General features: G+C 42.4%; 1 pseudogene; it reads right to left on the bottom strand.

The window, feature by feature from the left end:
• LOC121546471 overlaps positions 1–21,864 on the bottom strand; it is a 35,817-nt pseudogene that overhangs the window by 4,468 nt on the left and 9,485 nt on the right.

Consider the following 21,864-nt stretch of genomic DNA (forward strand, 5'->3'; position numbering starts at 1 on the left):
CCAACCAATGCCTCAAATATCGTGCTGTAGATCCACCACTCACCCGAAGGGAGTGTGGAGATCTGAGAGAATTGGACAGGTGTAAGCAATACCGTCAAAATGTTGACCCTGATGTCATACATTGGCCCATTTATTTATAGAAAGACCCGAATACATTTTCAAATGACTGTAGATTACTGTTCATGTGGAAGGTTTTAGATACCATAGTTGGCTTGAAGGGAAACTGACACGATCAGGACTACTTCACAAAATTATTATACATGATGTACGTGGTTGACTTTGACCTACACAAATCCTGCATTGGCACTACTGGTACTTGCAGTTGAAGTCGGAAGTTTACATACACCTTAGCCAAATACATTTAAACTCAGTTTTTCACAATTCCTGACATTTAATCCTTAGTAAAAATTCCCTGACTTAGGTCAGTTAGGATCACCACTTTATTTTAAGAATGTGAAATGTCAGAATAATAGTAGAGAGAATGATTTATTTCAGCTTTTATTTATTTCATCACATTCCCAGTGGGTCAGAAGTTTACATACACTCAATTAGTATTTGGTAGCATTGCCTTTAAATTGTTTAACTTGGGTCAAGCGTTTCGGGTAGCCTTCCACAAGCTTCCCACAATAAGTTGGGTGAATTTTGGCCCATTCCTCCTGTAACTGAGTCAGGTTTGTAGGCCTCCTTGCTCGCACACACATTTTTAGTTCTGCCCACAAATGTTCTATAGGATTGAGGTCAGGGCTTTGTAATGGCCACTCTAATACCTTGACTTTGTTGTCCTTAAGCCATTTTGCCACAACTTTGGAAGTATGCTTGGGGTCATTGTGCATTTGAAAGACCCATTTGCGACCAAGCTTTAACTTCCTGATTGATGTCTTGAGATGTTGCTTCAATATATCCACATAATTTTCCTTCCTCATGATGCCATCTATTTTGTTAAGTGCACCAGTCCCTCCTGCAGCAAAGCACCCCAACAGCATGATACCGCCACACCGTGCTTCACGGTTGGGATGGTGTTCTTCGGCTTGCAAGCAACCCCCTTTTCCCTCCAAACATAACAATGGTCATTATGGCCAAACAGTTATATTTTTGTTTCATCAGACCAGATTACATTTCTCCAAAAAGTACGATCTTTGTCCCCATGTGCAGTTGCAAACTGTAGTCTGGCTTTTTATGGCGGTTTTGGAGCAGTTGCTTCTTCCTTGCTGAGCGGCCTTTCAGGTTATGTCGATATAGGACTTGTTTTACTGTGGATATAGACACTTTTGTACCTGTTTCCTCCAGCATCTTCACAAGGTCCTTTGCTGTTGTTCTGGGATTGATTTGCACTTTTCGCACCAAAGTACGTTCATCTCTAGGAGACAGAACGCGTCTCCTTCCTGAGCGGTATGACGGCTGCGTGGTCCCATGGTGTTTATACTTGCGTACTATTGTTTGTACAGATGAACGTGGTACCTTCAGGCGTTTGGAAATTGCTCCCAAGGATGAACCAGACCTGTGGAGGTCTACACATTTTTTTCTGAGGTCTTGGCTGATTTCTTTTGATTTTCCCATGATGTCAATCAAAGAGGCACTGAGTTTGAAGATAGGCCTTGAAATACATCCACAGGTACACCTCCAATTGACTCAAATGATGTCAATTAGCCTATCAGAAGCTTCTAAAGCCATGACATCATTTTCTGGAATTTTCCAAGCTGTTTAAGGGCACAGTCAACTTAGTGTATGTAAACTTCTGACCCACTGGAATTGTGATTCAGTGAATTATAAGTGAAATAATCTGTCTGTAAAAAATTGTTGGAAAAATTACTTGCACTGTAGTTTGTTAACAAGACATGTGTGGAGTGGTTGAAAAACGAATTTTAATGACTCCAACCTAAGTGTATGTAAACTTCCGACTTCAACTGTATCTCAAGTCAAGGTTTTCTCAGTTGATTTTCAGCCAGTTCTTTTATGTTGCCTACCGATAGTCAAATGATCCCTCCTGATCTTTATCATCCACTGGCTCCAATGTCACTTCTTTCTTGTCCCGTACTGAAAATAAAAAGCTCTGTCTTGTTACTCTGACCAAATATAATATAAGCACTTTATACTTAGGGTAAATATATCCTATCCATTAGATAATTTAGCGCAACTGTGGAATTAGAAGCTTTATGCTAGTGAATGAACTATAGTATTAGGTATGTTGGGTCTGTCTCTCCATCTAAGAATGTTGGTCCTCTAATGGAGAAATCTTTTGGACTACATTATTGCTACAGTACCTGGGTATTTACCCCCTCGGCTCCTCTTGATAAAGCAGACGACCAGGAGGATGAGCACAAAGAGGGCCACAGCACACATCACACCAATGACCCAGCCCTGAGTGGGGAGGTCCACCTGCTCCCGTGCATTAGCTGTATGTAAACACACACATTATTAATTGTCATGATAAAATCTGTAGGTGTGTGGATGTTTAATGGCTTGTAATTGTGTGTTGTGGTTGACCTGCAGTGTTTTACCTTCAGTTGTATAATGGGGTGATTCCTCTGTGTACCACTCTCCAACCCCGGTTCTAGTCTGTGCTGCTATGGTGAATCTATAGCGGGTGTAGCGATCATATCGGCGCACAGCAAAACTGGTGGTATTTGGGGGAAATTCCTCAACACGCAATTCCTCCTCCCGGGTTGCGTTCACTGTGGAGAGAGAGCACACCAGGGAGCCAAGATAACTTATGATTTAGAGACCTGTTTTCCCTACTGTATATGGATACTGTACCCACTTTGTTCACCTGACTGATGATGAGTAAGTCTTCCTACCTGTCTGATATTTCAGTATGTATCCGGTGATGATGCCATTGGGCTCTGCAGGAGTGTCCCAGTCCACCCAGATAGTGTCCAAATGTCTCTGCTGGATTCTGAAGGATCTTGGAGCAGAGGGTGCTAGAGACAAATAAAATTACATTTTATTTGTCACATGCTTTGTAAACAACAGGTGTAGACTTAAAGTGAAATGCTTACTTATGCAAAATAATAACACAAGGAATAAATACACAATGAGGAACAATAACTTTGCTATATAAACACGGGTACCAGTACCGAGTCAATTTGCAGGGGTACAGGGTAATTGAGGTAGATACTGTATGTACACACAGTGCATTCGGAAAGTTATCAGACCCCTTGACTTTTTCCACATTTTGTTAGGTTACAGCCTTATTCTAAAATGGATTAAATTGTTTATTCCCCCCTCATCAATCTACACACAATACCCCATAATGACAAAGCAAAAACAGATTTAGAAATGTTGCAAATTTATAAAAAATAAAAAATTGAAATATCACATTTACATAAGTATTCAGACCCTTTACTCAGTACTTTGTTGAAGCGCCTTTGGCAGTGATTACAGCCTCGAGTCTTCTTGGGTATGACACTACAAGCTTGGCACACCTGTACATGATGCTGCCACCACCATGCTTCAACGTAGGGATGGTGCCAGGTTTCCTCCAGATGTGACGCTTGGCATTCAGGCCAAAGAGTTCAATCTTGGTTTCATCAGACCAGAGAATCTTGTTTCTCATGGTCTGAGAGTCCTTTAGGTGCCTTTTGGCAAACTCCAAGCGGGCTGTCATGTGCCTTTTACTGAGGAGTGGCTTCCATCTGGCCACTCTACCATAAAGGCCTGATTGGTGGAGTGCTGCAGAGATGGATGTCCTTCTGGAAGGTTCTCCCATCTCCACAGAGGAACTCTGGAGCACTGTTAGAGTGGCCATTGGGTTCTTGGTCACCTCCCTGACCAAGGCCCTTCTCCCCCGATTGCTCAGTTTGGCGGGGCAGCCAGCTCTAGGAAGAGTCTTGGTAGTTCCAAACATCTTCCATTTAATAATGATGGCCACTGTGTTTTTGGGGACCTTCAATGCAGCATAAATTTTTGGGTACCCTTCCCCAGATCTGTGCCTCGACACAATTCTGTCTCGGAGCTCTACGGACAATTGCTTCCTTGGTTTTTGCTCTGGCATGCACTGTCAACTGTGGGACCTTATATAGACAGGTGTGTGCCTTTCCAAATCATGTCCAATCAATTGAATTTACCACAGGTGGACTCCAATCAAGTTGTAGAAACTTCTCAAGGATGATCAATGGAAACAGCATCCACCGGAGCTCAATTTCGAATCTCATAGCAAAGGGTCTGAATACTTATGTAAATAAGGTGTGTGTTTTATTTTTTGTACATTTGCAAAAAAAATCTAAAAACCTGTTTTCGCTTTGTCATTATGGGGTATTGTGTGTAGATTGATGAGGGAAAAAAATAATGTAATACATTTTAGAATAAGGCTTTAACGTAACAAAATGTGGGAAAAGTCAAAGGGTCTGAATACTTTCCGAATGCACTGTATATGGCCAATATACCACGTCTAAGTGCTGTTCTTATGCACGACGCAACGCGGAGTGCCTGGACACAGCCATTAGTCATGGTATATTGGCCATATACCATATGACCTATTTTCACTTTGTCATTATGGGGTATTGTGTGTAGATTAATGAGGATGTTTTATTTATTTAATCCATTTTAGAACAAGGATGTAACGTAACAAAATGTGGATGAATTATTTTCAATTTACAATCTGTAGAAACAATGAGAATAGAAAGGTTCAGAACTTTTGTAAAACATCACAGTACAGTTGAAAAATATACGGCAAATAGAAATCCAATATGGATGTTGTTAAGAGATAGATGGGTGGTGTTGAATGGAGTTGAAGGATGGGACTAATAACAACTAACAACAACTAATAACAACAAGATAACTAATAATGTAAGCATACTGTGTCCATAATAGGTATATAGGTTATAGGTTGAGAGCTTTTGTGAAAGAGCACAGTTAGAAAGATATGGCATATAGAAGCAAACCGGATGGACATCATGAAAATGATCGGAGAGGTTGAGGGTAGAGGAAGGTAAGGAGTAAAAACAAACAAAATATAATTATTGTAAAATGTACTGTGTCCATAAAATGTATATCGTATGTATAAACTGGAAGTAGAGGCCTAAGCATTGTTGCTCACTAGTTTACTCCAATTAGGGAAGGGTTGGTGGGGTTGGAAAGTAATAAAGGGAAATATATATATTTTTTAAAGGTTATGTATATGTATATGTATATGTATATATGTATATACAGTGGGGAGAACAAGTATTTGATACACTGCCGATTTTGCAGGTTTTCCTACTTACAAAGCATGTAGAGGTCTGTCATTTTTATCATAGGTACACTTCAACTGTGAAAGGCGGAATCTAAAACCAAAATCCAGAAAATCACATTGTATGATTTTTAAGTAATAATTTGCATTTTATTGCATGACATAAGTATTTGATCACCTACCAACCAGTAAGAATTCCGGCTCTCACAGACCTGTTAGTTTTTCTTTAAGAAGCCCTCTGGTTCTCCACTCATTACCTGTATTAACTGCACCTGTTTGAACTCGTTACCTGTATAAAAGGCACCTGTCCACACACTCAATCAAACAGACTCCAACCTCTCCACAATGGCCAAGACCAGAGAGCTGTGTAAGGACATCAGGGATAAAATTGTAGACCTGCACAAGGCTGGGATGGGCTACAGGACAATAGGCAAGCAGCTTGGTGAGAAGGCAACAACTGTTGGCGCAATTATTAGAAAATGGAAGAAGTTCAAGATGACGGTCAATCACCCTCGGTCTGGGGCTCCATGCAAGATCTCACCTCGTGGGGCATCAATGATCATGAGGAAGGTGAGGGATCAGCCCAGAACTACACGGCAGGACCTGGTCAATGACCTGAAGAGATCTGGGACCACAGTCTCAAAGAAAACCATTAGTAACACACTACACCGTCATGGATTAAAATCCTGCAGCGCACGCAAGGTCCCCCTGCTCAAGCCAGCGCATGTCCAAGCCCGTCTGAAGTTTGCCATTGACCATCTGGATGATCCAGAGGAGGAATGGGAGAAGGTCATGTGGTCTGATGAGACAAAAATAGAGCTTTTTGGTCTAAACTCCACTCGCCATGTTTGGAGGAAGAAGAAGGATGAGTACAAGCATGGAGGTGGAAACATCATTCTTTGGGGATGCTTTTCTGCAAAGGGGACAGGACGACTGCACCGTATTGAGGGGAGGATGGATGGGGCCATGTATCGCGAGATCTTGGCCAACACCCTCCTTCCCTCAGTAAGAGCATTGAAGATGGGTCGTGGCTGGGTCTACCAGCATGACAACAACCCAAAACACACAGCCAGGGCAACTAAGGAGTGGCTCCGTAAGAAGCGGCTCCGTAAGAAGCATCTCAAGGTCCTGGAGTGGCCTAGTCAGTCTCCAGACCTGAACCCAATAGAAAATCTTTGGAGGGAGCTGAAAGTCCGTATTGCCCAGCGACAGTCCTGAAACCTGAAGGATCTAAAGAAGGTCTGTATGGAGGAGTGGGCCAAAATCCCTGCTGCAGTGTGTGCAAACCTGGTCAAGACCTACAGGAAACGTATGACCTCTGTAATTGCAAACAAAGGTTTCTGTACAAAATATTAAGTTCTGCTTTTCTGATGTATCAAATACTTATGTCATGCAATAAAATGCAAATTAATTACTTAAAAATCATACAATGTGATTTTCTGGATTTTTGTTTTGTGTACCTATGATAAAAATTTCAGACCTCTACATGCTTTGTAAGTAGGAAAACCTGCAAAATCGGCAGTGTATCAAATACTTGTTCTCCCCATTGTATGTATGTATGTATGTATGTATGTATGTATGTATGTATGTATGTATGTATGTATGTATGTATGTATGTATGTATGTGTATGTATGTATGTGTGTGTATATACAGTGGGGGAAAAAAGTATTTAGTCAGTCACCAATTGTGCAAGTTCTCCCACTTAAAAAGATGAGAGAGGCCTGTAATTTTCATCATAGGTACACGTCAACTATGACAGACAAATTGAGCAAAACAATTCCAGAAAATCACATTGTAGGATTTTTTATGAATTTATTTGCAAATTATGGTGGAAAAAGTGTTAAACAAATCAAAATATATTTTATATTTGAGATTCTTCAAATAGCCACCCTTTGCCTTGATGACAGCTTTGCACATTCTTGGCATTCTCTTAAACAGCTTCATGAGGTAGTCACCTGGAATGCATTTCAATTAACAGTTGTGCCTTCTTAAAAGTTAATTTGTGGAATTTCTTTCCTTAATGCGTTTGAGCCAATCAGTTGTGTTGTGACATGGTAGGGGGGTTATACAGAAGATAGCCCCATTTGGTAAAAGACCAAGTCCATAATATGGCAAGAACAGCTCAAATAAGCAAAGAGAAATGACAGTCCATCATTACTTTAAGATATGAAGGTCAGTCAATACAGAACATTTCAAGAACTTTGAAAGTTTCTTAAAGTGCAGTCGCAAAAACCATCAAGGGCTATGATGAAAATGCCTCTAATGATGAACACCACAGGAATGGAGGACCCAGAGTTACCTCTGCTGCAGAGGATAAGTTCATTAGAGTTACCAGCCTCAGAAATTGCAGCCCAAATAAATGCTTCACAGAGTTCAAGTAACAGACACATCTCAACATCAACTGTTCAGAGGGGACTGTGTGAATCAGGCCTTCATGGTCGAATTGCTGCAAAGAAACCACTACTAAAGGACACCAATAAGAAGAAGAGACCTGCCCTGCGGACATACAAGATTGCAATAAATGCTTTGAGTTCATCAATAGACATGTCCCACGTACTTGTGCGCATGAGCAACAGTACAATCTCTGATGTGCTGCAACATCTGCATGTCACATAAACTCATCACTCTTTTCTACCCAAACACTGCCATCCCTCCCAGACTCCTGTCTCACCGTGGCAGTTGGGATCCCTGTCTCTTTTGGCGCTGTTCTGGTTTTTCTGCGGCGAGGCTCAGGCATCGGAGGCGGAGGCTCGAAGTCAACATCAGCAACGTCGATTTCAAGCTCAATATCCGATCCTCCATCTGACTCCAACTCATTTAAATTCTGCAGCATTTGCAATGCTGTCAGTGTGTGCATCCATTTGTTTGGTTCGGCTTGCCATTGTGAACTACATGCATTGTATGTTGTACTCAGTGTCTGATTTGACTCTCCGAGGGGCAATTATATACCATTTTACAGTCTTTCATAATAAAATAATTAGACCGCCCACAATTCTTCATCATCATTACACTATTGTTCTAAATTCAATCATCCTCTTCACCCTCATCATTCAGATCAATCAAATTCAATCACCCTCTTCATTATTCAGTTCATTGAAGTCATATGCACCATTATCAGTTTCTATCTGGTTTCTATCGCCCATTCATCCATTGACAACAGAATATTTAAGGAAACACGTAGCATGTAACAGAGTTACAGTGAATAACAGTTCTGTAACAGCTTCTTTTTACAATGTAAAATTTAAAAGAGAATGGTATCAACCCGCAAGGCATGTGGTCAAATTATTTGCTGCTGATAAATAGGCATAACAAACTCATCATTACACTATTGCCTTTCTAAATTAAATAAGCATCTTCACCCTCCTTATCATTCAGTTAGGCCTAATTTAAATTAAATTGGTAAGTAAGGTGCACAATTATCGCCCATTCACCCATTTGTCATTAATTCAGTGAGGCGAGAGAGACGCATTAGCACCTGGCTGGGTACCATGTCCTACAGCACATTGTATTGGAGGGTTAAGTTGGGAATAGTTGTGAAAAAGCAGGTAAAAAGCCTCAATACGTTTCTGTTTGTGATTTCAAAGTTCTGACAAATGAGCAGTGTACAATACAAACATTTAGGAAAAGTCAGGGAAGGAGAAAAGCATTTTTTTTTGCTGATTTTTTTTAATTGACAAAATCAAACATCAGTGGCCGTTGGCCTATAACGGTTCTAGTGTTTATCAGTCTTATGGATTGGGGGTAGAAGCTGTTCAGGGTCCTGTTGGTTCCAAACTTGGTGCATCTGTACCGCTTGCCGTGTGGTAGCAGAGAACAGTCTATGACTTAGGTGGCTGAAGTCTTTGACAATTTTTAGGGCCTTCCTCTAGGTCCAAGAGGCTTCTAAACAGCTTCTACCCCCAAGCCATTAGACTCCTGAACATCTAATCAAATGGCTACCCAGACTATTTGCATTGCCCCCCCCTCCCCTCTTTTACGCTGCTGCTACTCTCTGTTTATTGTCTATGCATAGTCACTTTAATAACTCTACCTACATGTACATATTACCCCAATTACCTCGACTAACCAGTGCCCCCGCACATTGACTCAGTACTGGTACCCCCTGTATATAGCCTCGCTATTGTTATTTTTACTGCTGCTCTTTAATTATTTGTTACTTTTATTTCATATTATTTTATATTGTATTTTTTTGTGAATTATTATTTTTTATATTTCTTTTTTGGTATTGTTTCTTAAAAGTGCATTGTTGGTTAAGGGCTTGTAAGCATTTCACTGTAAGGTCTACATCTGTTGTATTCGGCGCATGTGACAAATACAATTTGATTTGATTTGATTTGACACCGCCTGATATAGAGGTCCTGGATGGTAGGGAGCTCGGCCCAAGTGATCTACTGGGCCATACACACTACCCTCTGTAGCACCTTGCGGTCAGATGCCAAGCAGTTGCCATACCATGCGGTGATGCAGCCAGTTAAGATGCTCTCAATGGTGCAGCTGTATAACTCTTTGAGGATCTGAGGGCCCATGCCAAATCTTTTCAGCCTCCTGAGGGGGAAGAGGCATTGTCGTGCTCTCTTCACGACTGTGTTGGTGTATGTGGACCATGCTAATTCCTTAGTGATGTGGACACCGAGGAACTTGAAGCTCTCAACCTGCTCCACTACAGCCCTGTCGATGTGTATGGGGGCGTGCTCGGCCCTCTGTTTCCTGTAGTCCACTATCATCTCCTTTGTCTTGCTGACATTAAGGGTGAGGTTGTTGTCCTGGCACCACACTGCCAGGTCTCTGACCTCCTCCCTGTAGGCTGTCTCATCGTCATCCATGATCAAGCCTACCACCGTCGTGTCGTCTGCAAACTTAATGATGGTGTTGGAGTCGTGTGTGGCCACGCAGTCGTGGGTGAACATGGAGTACAGGAGGGACTAAGCATGCACCCATTAGGGGCCCTCTTATTGAGGGTCAGTGTGGTGAATGTGTTGTTGCCTACCCGCACCACCTGGGGGTGGCCCGTCAGGAAATCCAGGATCCAGTTACAGAGGGAGGTGTTTAATTCCAGGGTCCTTAGCTTACTGATGAGCTTGGAGGGCACTATGGTGTTGAACGCTGAGCTGTAGTCAATGAACAGCATTCTCACGTAGGTGTTCCTTTTGTCAAGGTGGGAAAGGGCAGTGTGGAGTGCAAAAGAGATGGCGTCATCTGTGGATCTGTTGGGGCGGTATGCGAATTGGAGTGGATCCAGAGTGTCTGGGATGACGGTGTTGATGTGAGCCATGGCCAGCCTTTCAAAGCATTTCATGGCTACAGATATGAGTGCTACGGGGCGATAGTCATTTAGACAGGTTACCTTGGTGTTCTTGGGCACAGGGACTATGGTGGTCTGCTTGAAACATGTAGGTATTACAGACTGCATCAGGGAGAGTTTGAAAATGTCAGTGAAGACACTTGCCAGGTGTCAGCGCATGCTCCGAGTACGCGTCCTGGTAATCCGTCTGGCCCTGCAGCCTTGTGAATGATAACCTGTTTAAAGGACACTCACATCGGCTACGGAGAGCATGATCACACAGTCGTCCGGAACAGCTGGTGCTCTCATGCATGGTTCAGTGTTGCTAGTCTCGAAGCGAGCATAGAAGGTATTTAGCTCATCTGGTACGCTCGTGTCACTGGACAGCTCGCGGCTGTGTTTCCCTTTGTAATCCATGATAGTTTGCAAGCCTTGCCACATCCAACGAGCATCAGAGCCGGTGTTGTAGGATTCAATCTTGGTCCTGTATTGATGGTTTGCCTGTTTGATGGTTTGTCGTAGGGCATAGCAGGATTTCTTATAAGTGTCCTGAATAGTGTCCCGCGGCAGCTCTAGCCTTTAGCTCAGTGCGTATGTTGCCTGTAATCCATGGCTTCTGGTTGGGATGTGTACGTACGTTCACTGTGGGGACGACGTCATCGATGCACTTGTTAATGAAGCCGGTGACTGATGTGGTAAACTCCTCAACACCATCGGATGAATCCCGGAACATATTCCAGTCTAAGCTAGCGAAACAGTCCTGTAGTTTAGCATCCACTTCATTGGACCACTTCAGTATTGAGCACATCACTGGTACTTCCTGTTTGAGTTTTTGCTTGTAAGCAGGAATCAGGAGGTTAGAGTTATGGTCAGATTTGCCAAATGGATGGCGAGGGAGAGCTTTCTATGCGTCTCTGTGTGTGGAGTAAGGGTGATTTTTTTGGCTCTCGTTGCACAGGTGACATGCTGGTAGAAATTAGTTAAGACGGATTTCAGTTTTCCTGCATTAAAGTCACCGGCCACTAGGAGCGCCGCCTCTGGTTGTGCATTTTCTTGTTCACTTATGGCCCTATACAGTTTGTTGAGTGCCGTCTTAGTGCCAGCTTCGATTTGTTGTGGTAAATAGACAGCTACAAAAAATATAGATACTCTCTTGGTAAATAGTATGGTCTACAGCTTATCATGAGGTATTCTAACTCAGGCGGGCAGAACCTTGAGACTTCCTTAATATTAGAGATCACGCACCAGCTGTTTTTTTGGGGAGGGGGGAGTGGTACATCACCAGCTGTTGTTAACAAAGAGATACCCTGAGTTTCCCCGACGCCACCGTTCTGTCCTGCCAATGTATAGAAAAACCAGCTAGATTTATATTTACCATGTCCTCATTCAGCCACGACTCAGAGAAACATAGGATTTTGCAGTTCTTCAGATCCTGTTGATAGGATAGTCTCGAACAGAGCTCATCCAGTTTATTCTCCAGTGATTGCACGTTGGCCAATAGAATGGAGGGTAGAGGCTATTTATCCACTCTCCGACCTAGTCTCTTCGGGTAGCCCGCACGCCGACCTCTATTGTGCCATCTCCTCCTCCTTCGATTGTCAGGGATTTGGGCCTGGTCCGGGATAATCAATGTCTTTTGCGGCCAACTCATTGAAGTCCAAATCGAGGTTAGTGATAGCTGTTCTGATGTCAAAAGTTAAGATCAGCGCAAAATAATACCCAAAATAACATAATTGGTCAGGATCCCGTAAAACAGCTACTATTGCCTCCAGCGCCATTATATCACTGCAGTATGGAAGAGGCGAGTGACATAATTCAAAGGTGAAGTCTGAGAATAAACAAAGGAAAATACATAATTAGGAAAATAACTGACAGAAAAAGTGCCACATCTAATACAGCATCACAATGTTTTTCCTTACTTCCCTCTGGAGTGGGGAACACTATGGTGTTACTGGGATCTCCCTCATATCGGTTGTTGGCCACCACTATGTACATTTTGTAGTTGCTGTAAGGGATGAGTCCCGGTAGGACACCAGAGAGACGCGGCCCGCTGGCTGGGAAGGCTTTAGACTTCAGGGCCCTGCTCACACTAAGCCACCTCAGCTGGCTACTGTCTCGCCAGAAGTACACCTGGGATAGGGGGATACAGCACATGCATTCATTTGTTTGTTTGTTCCCTCGTTTGTTCCCTCGTTCAGTTCCTCATTCGTTCATCTGTTCATTCTTTCAGCCGACGTGTGAAGAGCTTTTCATCCACTGCTCTCCTAATGTATACCAATGTAGCCTGGATCTCATAACAGTTTGTTACACTTGGAATTGAAAACCAGAAACTAAACAAGCCACCTATTCCCAGTAGTCTGACCTTGTATTCCTTCAGTTCTCCCATTATGCTGCTGCGAGCCACAGGGTTCCAGTGCACAGTGACCTTGGTGGCCTCTATCCTGGACACACGTAGGTTGACGGGGGCAGCAGTGGGACCTGGGAGACACCAAGAGAAAGTTGTAATTCGCTATGGTATGGCTGACTGCCAAGTGTCAACTAGGGATGGTCTATATCTACCTGTAAATGGGTATAAAAAGGGTCTCTGTGTATCTGCAGGAAGGGATTGGGTGGTGATACTCACGGTCTTCCCCAGAGTAGCCTATGATGACAGGGGACTCTGGACCCAGCCCAAAGTCATTGACAGCTTGGACCTTTATCTCGTAGGGTGTGAAGGTGTCTGTGTCGTAGATGTAGTATTTACACCACCAAGTGGTAGCGTTCTTCCACTCCTCCCTGGAATCCCTCCGTTTCCACCACACCAAGTACTTCAGGTGGGGCCCATTCCACTCTCGGTTGTTCAGTGCCTTTTCCCCATACCAGACAAGGAAGTTCAATTGTACAGAATAAAAGTTGCTATTCTTCATTGAATAAACGTTGGGTTCAAAAGCATTGTTTTTATATATATGTTTGAATGTTTCACCTCCCAGCTGATCGCCATGCTGTTTCTCCATGTGCCCACTCCTTTGATGTTTTTAGGGATGGCGTCTGGAGCTGAGAAGCATAGCAAGTATACAAATGATTTTGGAAAGCTCATTGTACGATGGTTTGAATATGAAAGATCATTGTCAGCTGTATTCCTGTTCAATACAATTAATGAAGACAATGAGAAATCCGTTATTCATAACACATCATCACACGCATCAAGCACAAAATACTCACGAGCTCCACCAGTCTGGAAGTTGTCGGACGAGCGACTGGGTTTACTCATTCCAATATCATTGATAGCAATGACCCTAAATGCATAGATAATGAATGGTGACAGTTGCAGAATGACAGAGTTGAGGTTCCCGGGGTATGTGGAAAGGTTTCTCCAGTTGAAAGGTAACCAGTCGTCATCATCATACTGCACCAGGTATTCTGGAGGTAAAACACTGATTACTTCAGTTGATTTTAGCTAACTCTGACCATTTCAAAGAAACTCTGGTGCATATGTGGCCTGAAACCAGGACTATGTTTACTCTGGGTGTCCTGCTCCTGAGGTGTAGACTGTAAGGTAGAGCTGTTACCTTTGATAGGGCTGTGTTTGCTATCTCCAGGGGTCCAGGAAAGCCTGACGCTGCGCTCAAAGGGGTCCGACAACTGCAAGTTTGTAGGGGGGTCTGGACGATCTGGGAGGAAGGGAAGGAAACTTTTGTTGCAAATTCAAAATATAAACTGTACAGCATGCGTATTGTGTCTATCTGCTACTATTACATGATGCAATGTAATTAACATTAATTAACATTCCATAACATGTAATGAAATTGCTGAAACACAATAGTGTATCAGTGTCTTCAGAAACTATTCACACCCCTTAAATTGTTCCACATTTTGTTGTGTTACAGCCTGAATTTAAAATGGATTAAATTGAGATTTTGTGTCACTGGCCTACACACAATACCCCATAATGTCAAAGTGGAATTATGTTTTCAGAAATGTTTACAAATTAATAAGAAATGAAAAGCTGAAATATCTTGAGTGAATAAATATTCAACCCCTTTATTATGGCAAGCCTAAATAAGTTCAGGAGTAAAACATTTCAAGTCACATAATAAATTGTCACGGTTTCGGCCGAGGCTGCTCCTCTTCCTTGTTCGGGCGGACTTCGGCGGTCGTCGTCTCCGGAGTACTAGCTGCCACCGTTCTATGTTTCTTGTTCATTTGGTTTTGTCTGTTCATAACACCTGTCCCTTATTTGTGTCTTGATTGTTCCCCTTATTTAGTTTGTTTGGTTGGGTCAGGTGTTATGCGTGATTGTGAATGTCAGCTTGCCTCTACGTGTTTGGTTCTCTCGTATTTGTGTTTCGAGAGCTCGCACTGCGTGCGCTTTTCTTGTTGTTACCGCACTGTTGGTTTCGTGCGTAATTGTTCGCGCCACCCGGTTGGGTTGGCTACTTATTTGTGTTTGGACTCTAGTAAAGATCTGTTGAAGTCCTCCTGGTTTCCTGCACCTGATTCCTACTATTCCACCCACCACACTCTGACATAAATTGCATGTACAGTGGGGGAAAAAAGTATTTAGTCAGCCACCAATTGTGCAAGTTCTCCCACTTAAAAAGATGAGAGAGGCCTGTAATTTTCATCATAGGTACACGTCAACTATGACAGACAAATTGAGAAAAAGAAATCCAGAAAATCACATTGTAGGATTTTTAATGAATTTATTTGCAAATTATGGTGGAAAATAAGTATTTGGTCACCTACAAACAAGCAAGATTTCTGGCTCTCACATACCTGTAACTTCTTCTTTAAGAGGCTCCTCTGTCCTCCACTCGTTACCTGTATTAATGGCACTTGTTTGAACTTGTTATCAGTATAAAAGACACCTGTCCACAACCTCAAACAGTCACACTCCAAACTCCACTATGGCCAAGACCAAAGAGCTGTCAAAGGACACCAGAAATAAATTTGTAGACCTGCACCAGGCTGGGAAGACTGAATCTGCAATAGGTAAGCAGCTTGGTTTGAAGAAATCAACTGTGGGAGCAATTATTAGGAAATGGAAGACATACAAGACCACTGATAATCTCCCTCGATCTGGGGCTCCACGCAAGATCTCACCCCGTGGGGTCAAAATGATCACAAGAACGGTGAGCAAAAATCCCAGAACCACACGGGGGGACCTAGTGAATGACCTGCAGAGAGCTGGGACCAAAGTAACAAAGCCTACCATCAGTAACACACTACGCCGCCAGGGACTCAAATCCTGCAGTGCCAGACGTGTCCCCCTGCTTAAACCAGTACATGTCCAGGCCCGTCTGAAGTTTGCTAGAGTGCATATGGATGATCCAGAAGAGGATTGGGAGAATGTCATATGGTCAGATGAAACCAAAATAGAACTTTTTGGTAAAAACTCAACTCGTCGTGTTTGGAGGACAAAGAATGCTGAGTTGCATCCAAAGAACACCATACCTACTGTGAAGCATGGGGGTGGAAACATCATGCTTTGGGGCTGTTTTTCTGCAAAGGGACCAGGACGACTGATCCGTGTACAGGAAAGAATGAATGGGGCCATGTATCGTGAGATTTTGAGTGAAAACCTCCTTCCATCAGCAAGGGCATTGAAGATGAAACGTGGCTGGGTATTTCAGCATGACAATGATCCCAAACACATCGCCCGGGCAACGAAGGAGTGGCTTCGTAAGAAGCATTTCAAGGTCCTGGAGTGGCCTAGCCAGTCTCCAGATCTCAACCCCATAGAAAATCTTTGGAGGGGAGTTGAAAGTCCGTGTTGCCCAGCGACAGCCCCAAAACATCACTGCTCTAGAGGAGATCTGCATGGAGGAATGGGCCAAAATACCAGCAACAGTCTGTGAAAACCTTGTGAAGACTTACAGAAAACGTTTGACCTGTGTCATTGCCAACAAAGGGTATATAACAAAGTATTGAGAAACTTTTGTTATTGACCAAATACTTATTTTCCACCATAATTTGCAAATAAATTCATTAAAAATCCTACAATGTGATTTCCTGGATTTGTTTCCCTAATTTTGTCTGTCATAGTTGACGTGTACCTATGATGAAATTTACAGGCCTCTCTCATCTTTTTAAGTGGGAGAACTTGCACAATTGGTGGCTGACTAAATACTTTTTTTCCCCACTGTAATAATAGTGTTTAACATGACTTTTGAATGACTACATCATCTCTGTACCCCACAGATACAATTATCTGTAAGGTCTCAGTCGAGCAGTGAATTTAAATTTAAAACACAGATTCAACCAAAGACCAGGGAGGTTTTCCAATGCCTCGCAATGAACGGCACCTTTTGGTAGATGGGTAAAAAAAAAAGCAGACATTGAATATCCCTTTGAGCATGGTGAAGTTATTAATTACACTTTGGATGGTGTATCAATACACCCAGTCACTACAAAGATACAGGCGTCCTTCCTAACTCAGTTGCCGGAGAGGAAGGAAACCGCTCAGAGATTTCACCATGAGGCGAACCAAAGAAACCGGAGGATGGATCAACAACATTGTAGTTACTCCACAATACTAACCTAATTGACAGTGAAAACAAGGAAGCCTTTACAGAATAAAAATGTTCCAAAACATGCATCCTGTTTGCAACAAGTCACTAAATGAATACTGCAAAAAAGGTGGCAAAGCAATTCACTTTTTGTCCTGAATACAAACTGTAATGTTTGGGGCATATCCAACACAACACATTACTGAGTATCACTCGCCATATTTTCAAGCATTGTGGTGGCGGCATCATGTTATGGGTATGCTTTTAATCATTAAAGATTGGAGCTAAGCATAGTCAAAATCCTAGAGGGAAACCTGGTTCAGTCTGCTTTCCACCAGACACTGGGAGATTAATTCACCTTCAGCAAGACAATAACCTAAAACACAAGGCCAAATCTACACTGGAGTTACTTACCAAGATGACATTGAATGTTCCTGAGTGGCATAATTACAGTTTTGACATAAATCGGTTTGAAAATCTATGGCAAGTCATGAACATGGCAGTCTAGCAATGATCAACAAACAACTTGACAGAGCTTGAAGAATTTTGTTCAATCCAGGTGTGCAATGCTCTTAGAGACTTACCCAAAACGACTCATAGCTTTAATTGCTGCCAAAGGTGACATGTAACATGTATTGACTCAGGGGGTTGAATACTTATGTAAATGAGATATTTCTGTATTTTATTTTCAATACATTTGCAAACATTTCTAAAAACATGTTTTCACTTTGCCATTATGGGGCATTGTGTGTAGATGGGTGAGAAACAACATATATTTAATCCATTTTGAATTCAGGCTGGAACACAACAAAATGTGGAATAAGTCAAGGGGTATGAACACTTTCTGAAGGCACTGTATGTATGTTTACTAAGCGCCACGTTAGAGTCCTACCCATCACCACCAGGTGGGCGGAGACAGTGTTCTTGTCTATCTCAGTCTTGATGATGCAGGTGTAGTTCCCTTCGTCTCCTCTGTTGACGTTTGTGATGACCAGAGTTGAATCATCCAGCGACACCCTGGAGATAATTAACAGGACACAATACTGATGACATTAGGAAGTCATCTTGACAAATTCAGTTGAACAATTCACCATTTAGCCTTTAGTTATACTCATATATAGACTATAACTCTGTTAGTTTGAAGTTAGCTATAACTATAACTAGGACGTTAGGGTGTCAAAAGAAACCCCATGGTTACAATGGTTACAAGGACGAGTAGTCATATTCATGCTCACCTCCAGCCTATGATGAGGAACTGTTTGTTCTTCAGCCAGGTGGTGGTGACGGTGACCGTGGGGTCATGTTCGGCCTTACACTCCAACCGGACATCAGTCCCCCGGAGGACTCTCATATTATCTGGCCGTTTGAGGATTTTGGTGGACTCTGAAAAAAAGAGGATACGGACCATGAGAACACCTGCAATGTACAGTGTAGATTGAACCACATGCAGAAGCGTTACAGTTAGGCTATTATTGGGTATTCACCTTTGACCTCTAATTTGACCTGGTTTTCGTCTCGTCCTGCGACATTGCTGACAACACACAGGTATGTCCCCTGGTCGTCCATACGGGTGCCTCTGATCTGCAGGGTCCCGTTGCTGTGTACTTTAAAGCGATTTCCCTCTAGATTGCCAAGTCCATACTTAGACCTGTGCAAAAAGAGGTAGACAGTTACACACATGCATACACACATATACTTGAGAGAAGAGCATCATAAACATGTTCTCACTAGCGCAGATCAGGCACGGGTGAGCCAAAATAGCGGCAGTCTAGCCAGGCGCGGCTGCCCTCAATGACCTTCACCAGGGCAGTCCTGGGCCTGAGGATACGTGGTGTTGCATCTACAGAAACAGAACATATGACCGTACCAATGCTTTCAACAAACAGAGAGGGTTATGGTTATTTTCTGCAAATGAATATGGTATCTTACGCAGTACATTGATGTAGGCATTGGCAAACAGGTAGCCATACTGGTTGGAGGCGTTGCACTGGTAAACACCAGTGTTCGCCACTGTCACTGAATGGAAGGTAATTGTATCCCCTGACACCTGCCTGTTTGGGACCAGAGTGGCATCTGGAACAAGCATATAGTACAGTGAGTAAAATACTGCGTCCTTGCAGTTAAAGAACAGTTTGTTACTTTCCTATACAGTCTTTTCAGTTAAGTGACAAAAACGGCAGATTGTATACATAAAACGTGTAATTGATCTCATGCAGTCATTTGCAACAGTGCATTTGGGTACTTAGGGTGGCTGTGCTTACCTTCAATTTAATCTCCGTTGATAAACCAGCGGATACTGGGCCGAGGGATGCCGTCAGAGCGGCACACTAAACGTGCATTCTCCTCTGGGGCCAGCACCAGGTTACTGGGCTTCTCCAACCAGAATGGAGCCGCTGTTAAATATATGGCTGAGGTCAGCATTTTAGAAGAAACAAAAATCAAAGCTACATCAGTGAATATTTGCTATATGAGTGGTTCATAGAAAGTGTTACCAAATGAGCTATTTCCTCCCATAGTAAACCAAACAGTAGCTATGTTTCCATTAACATGTCCAGTGATTTTTTTGTCAACATTTAGAAAGTTTGCATAGAAAATAGATACGACAATTGCCTACTCGGGTGCGTTTCCATTTAACTAACCTAACGTAGCAGGCGCAAAATAAATGCCTGAAACTAGATCACTTACATACTGGTCTTGATGAGAATGTTCAACCAATCCAGTAAATGTGGAGGAAGAGTTAAGATGGAGTGTTGCCTTGTTAACGTCCAAAAGCGGAAGTCATGTCACAGGATCTGTTTTCATTTCCCCTGAAAACCAGGAAACATCCGGTTGTTGGGGATTCGGCAGAGGCTACCAAGGGGCCAGGGTTCCGGGCTAGAAGCACGGTTTCGACTGCTCCTACAGTTTTGCTTCGGTAGTGCAATTTAACTGACGCCCGGCCCAAACAGACAATTTCCACACACGGCCACATAGAGAAGTCAGATTAGAAAATTCCTAATAAGACACTTTAGTTATTACCTTTGTACACAAAAAAATTCATTGAATTATTCAAATAATTGTGGCTGAGGCGTAATGATGTCACACCTAAAAAAACTCATTTTCACAAAAACCTAGAGTGTTGAATAAAAATGTAATGGTTGAAGTGTTGCCATTACCATTTTAGGCAAATTGCGCATTAATACATTGGCAACAGCATGTATGCCCTCCCACCTATCTGTTTCATGTCTCAGGTAGCCCGAGAAAGCCAGCATGGATAGACGCAAAAATGTACTAATATTTTCTATATTCTAATATTTCTCATGTGCCAAAGTATCGCCACATTGCGACATTGCTTTGGTTGAATAAACCAGGGTCAATGGAAACCTGCCTAGTGAAATGTAAAATGTATGTGAAAGATCAATGGGAGAGGTAATATTGTGAAAATATCCCTGTATCTGTGTGTTGGTGTGATGGAAAATAGGTATGAAGATGTTGTCTGACCTTTGATCTGGACAGTGATGGTGTGTTCCAGGTATCCAATCTTGTTAGTAGCCGTGCAGGTGTATTCACCAGTGTCCTCAAATGCAGCCTTGGGGATCTGCAACAACTTGTTGTAGTTCTTCACCTTAATGTTGGTTGTGTCCAGTTCCTTTCCATCTTTGGTCCATGTGATGACAGGGGTTGGACTATGGTCAAATATGGTAAAACAACAAAAAAAGAGAGGCAATTTCAGGGTCATTTTAGAGGGTTCTTTTAAAAGTGAACAGCCTGAGCAAAAAAAAACATACATATTGGCTAAGTTAAACATTTCATGAAGCGATTTATTCCTGTGGCTTGTGAAAGCAGACACACTGTAAATATTGTCCAAATTATTTCAGACTATTTATTATTATTCTTTGGAACACTACTCCTCTTAAACCGTTTAAGCTAGAAACACCATTCAAACTGTGTAGACAGGTCTGGAATAGTTTGCTTGCGTACAACTTTTATACTTTTTAAACAATAAAACGCTTTGTCCTTTTTTTGTCCTCCATACACTTTCATGGAATTTCCTCAACATTCTAAAGGGCTCATTGTGACATCATGACTTCCAACATTCTATTCTATTCACTGTAAACAAGATACAGTGCCTTGCAAAAGTATTCATCCCCCTTGGCATTTTTCCTATTTTGTTGCATTACAACCTGTAATTTAAATGGATTTTTATTTGGATTTCATGTACTGGACATACACAAAATAGTCCAAATTGGTGAAGTGAAATGAAAAAAATAACTTGTTTCAAAAAATTCTAAAACATTAATAACGGAAAAGTGGTGCGTGCATATTTATTCACCCCCTTTGCTATGAAGCCCCTAAATAAGATATGGGGCAACCAATTACCTTCAGAAGTCACATAATTAGTTAAATAAAGTCCACCTGTGTGCAATCTAAGTGTCACATGATCTCAGTATATATACACCTGTTCTGAAAGGCCCCAGAGTCTGCAATACCACTAAGCAAGGGGCACCACCAAGCAAGTGGCACCATGTAGACCAAGGAGCTCTCCAAACAGGTCAGGGACAAAGTTGTGGAGAAGTACAGATCAGGGTTGGGTTATAAAAAAAGATCCACAACTTTGAACATCCCACGGAGCACAATTAAATCCATTATAAAAAAATTGAAAGAATATGGCACCACAACAAACCTGCCAAGTGAGGGCCACCCACCAAAACTCATGGACCAGGCAAGGAGGGCATTAATCAGAGAGGCAACAAAGACACCAAAGATAACCCTGAAGGAGCTGCAAAGCTCCACAGCGGAGATTGGAGTATCTGTCCATAGGACCACTTTAAGCCGTACACTCCACAGAGCTGGGCTTTACGGAAGAGTGGCCAGAAAAAAAGCCATTGTTTAAAGAAAAAAATAAGCAAACACGTTTAGTGTTCGCCAAAAGGCATGTGCGAGACTC

This window comes from Coregonus clupeaformis, chromosome 30, assembly GCF_020615455.1.
Source record: "Coregonus clupeaformis isolate EN_2021a chromosome 30, ASM2061545v1, whole genome shotgun sequence".
Lineage (NCBI taxonomy): Eukaryota > Metazoa > Chordata > Actinopteri > Salmoniformes > Salmonidae > Coregonus > Coregonus clupeaformis.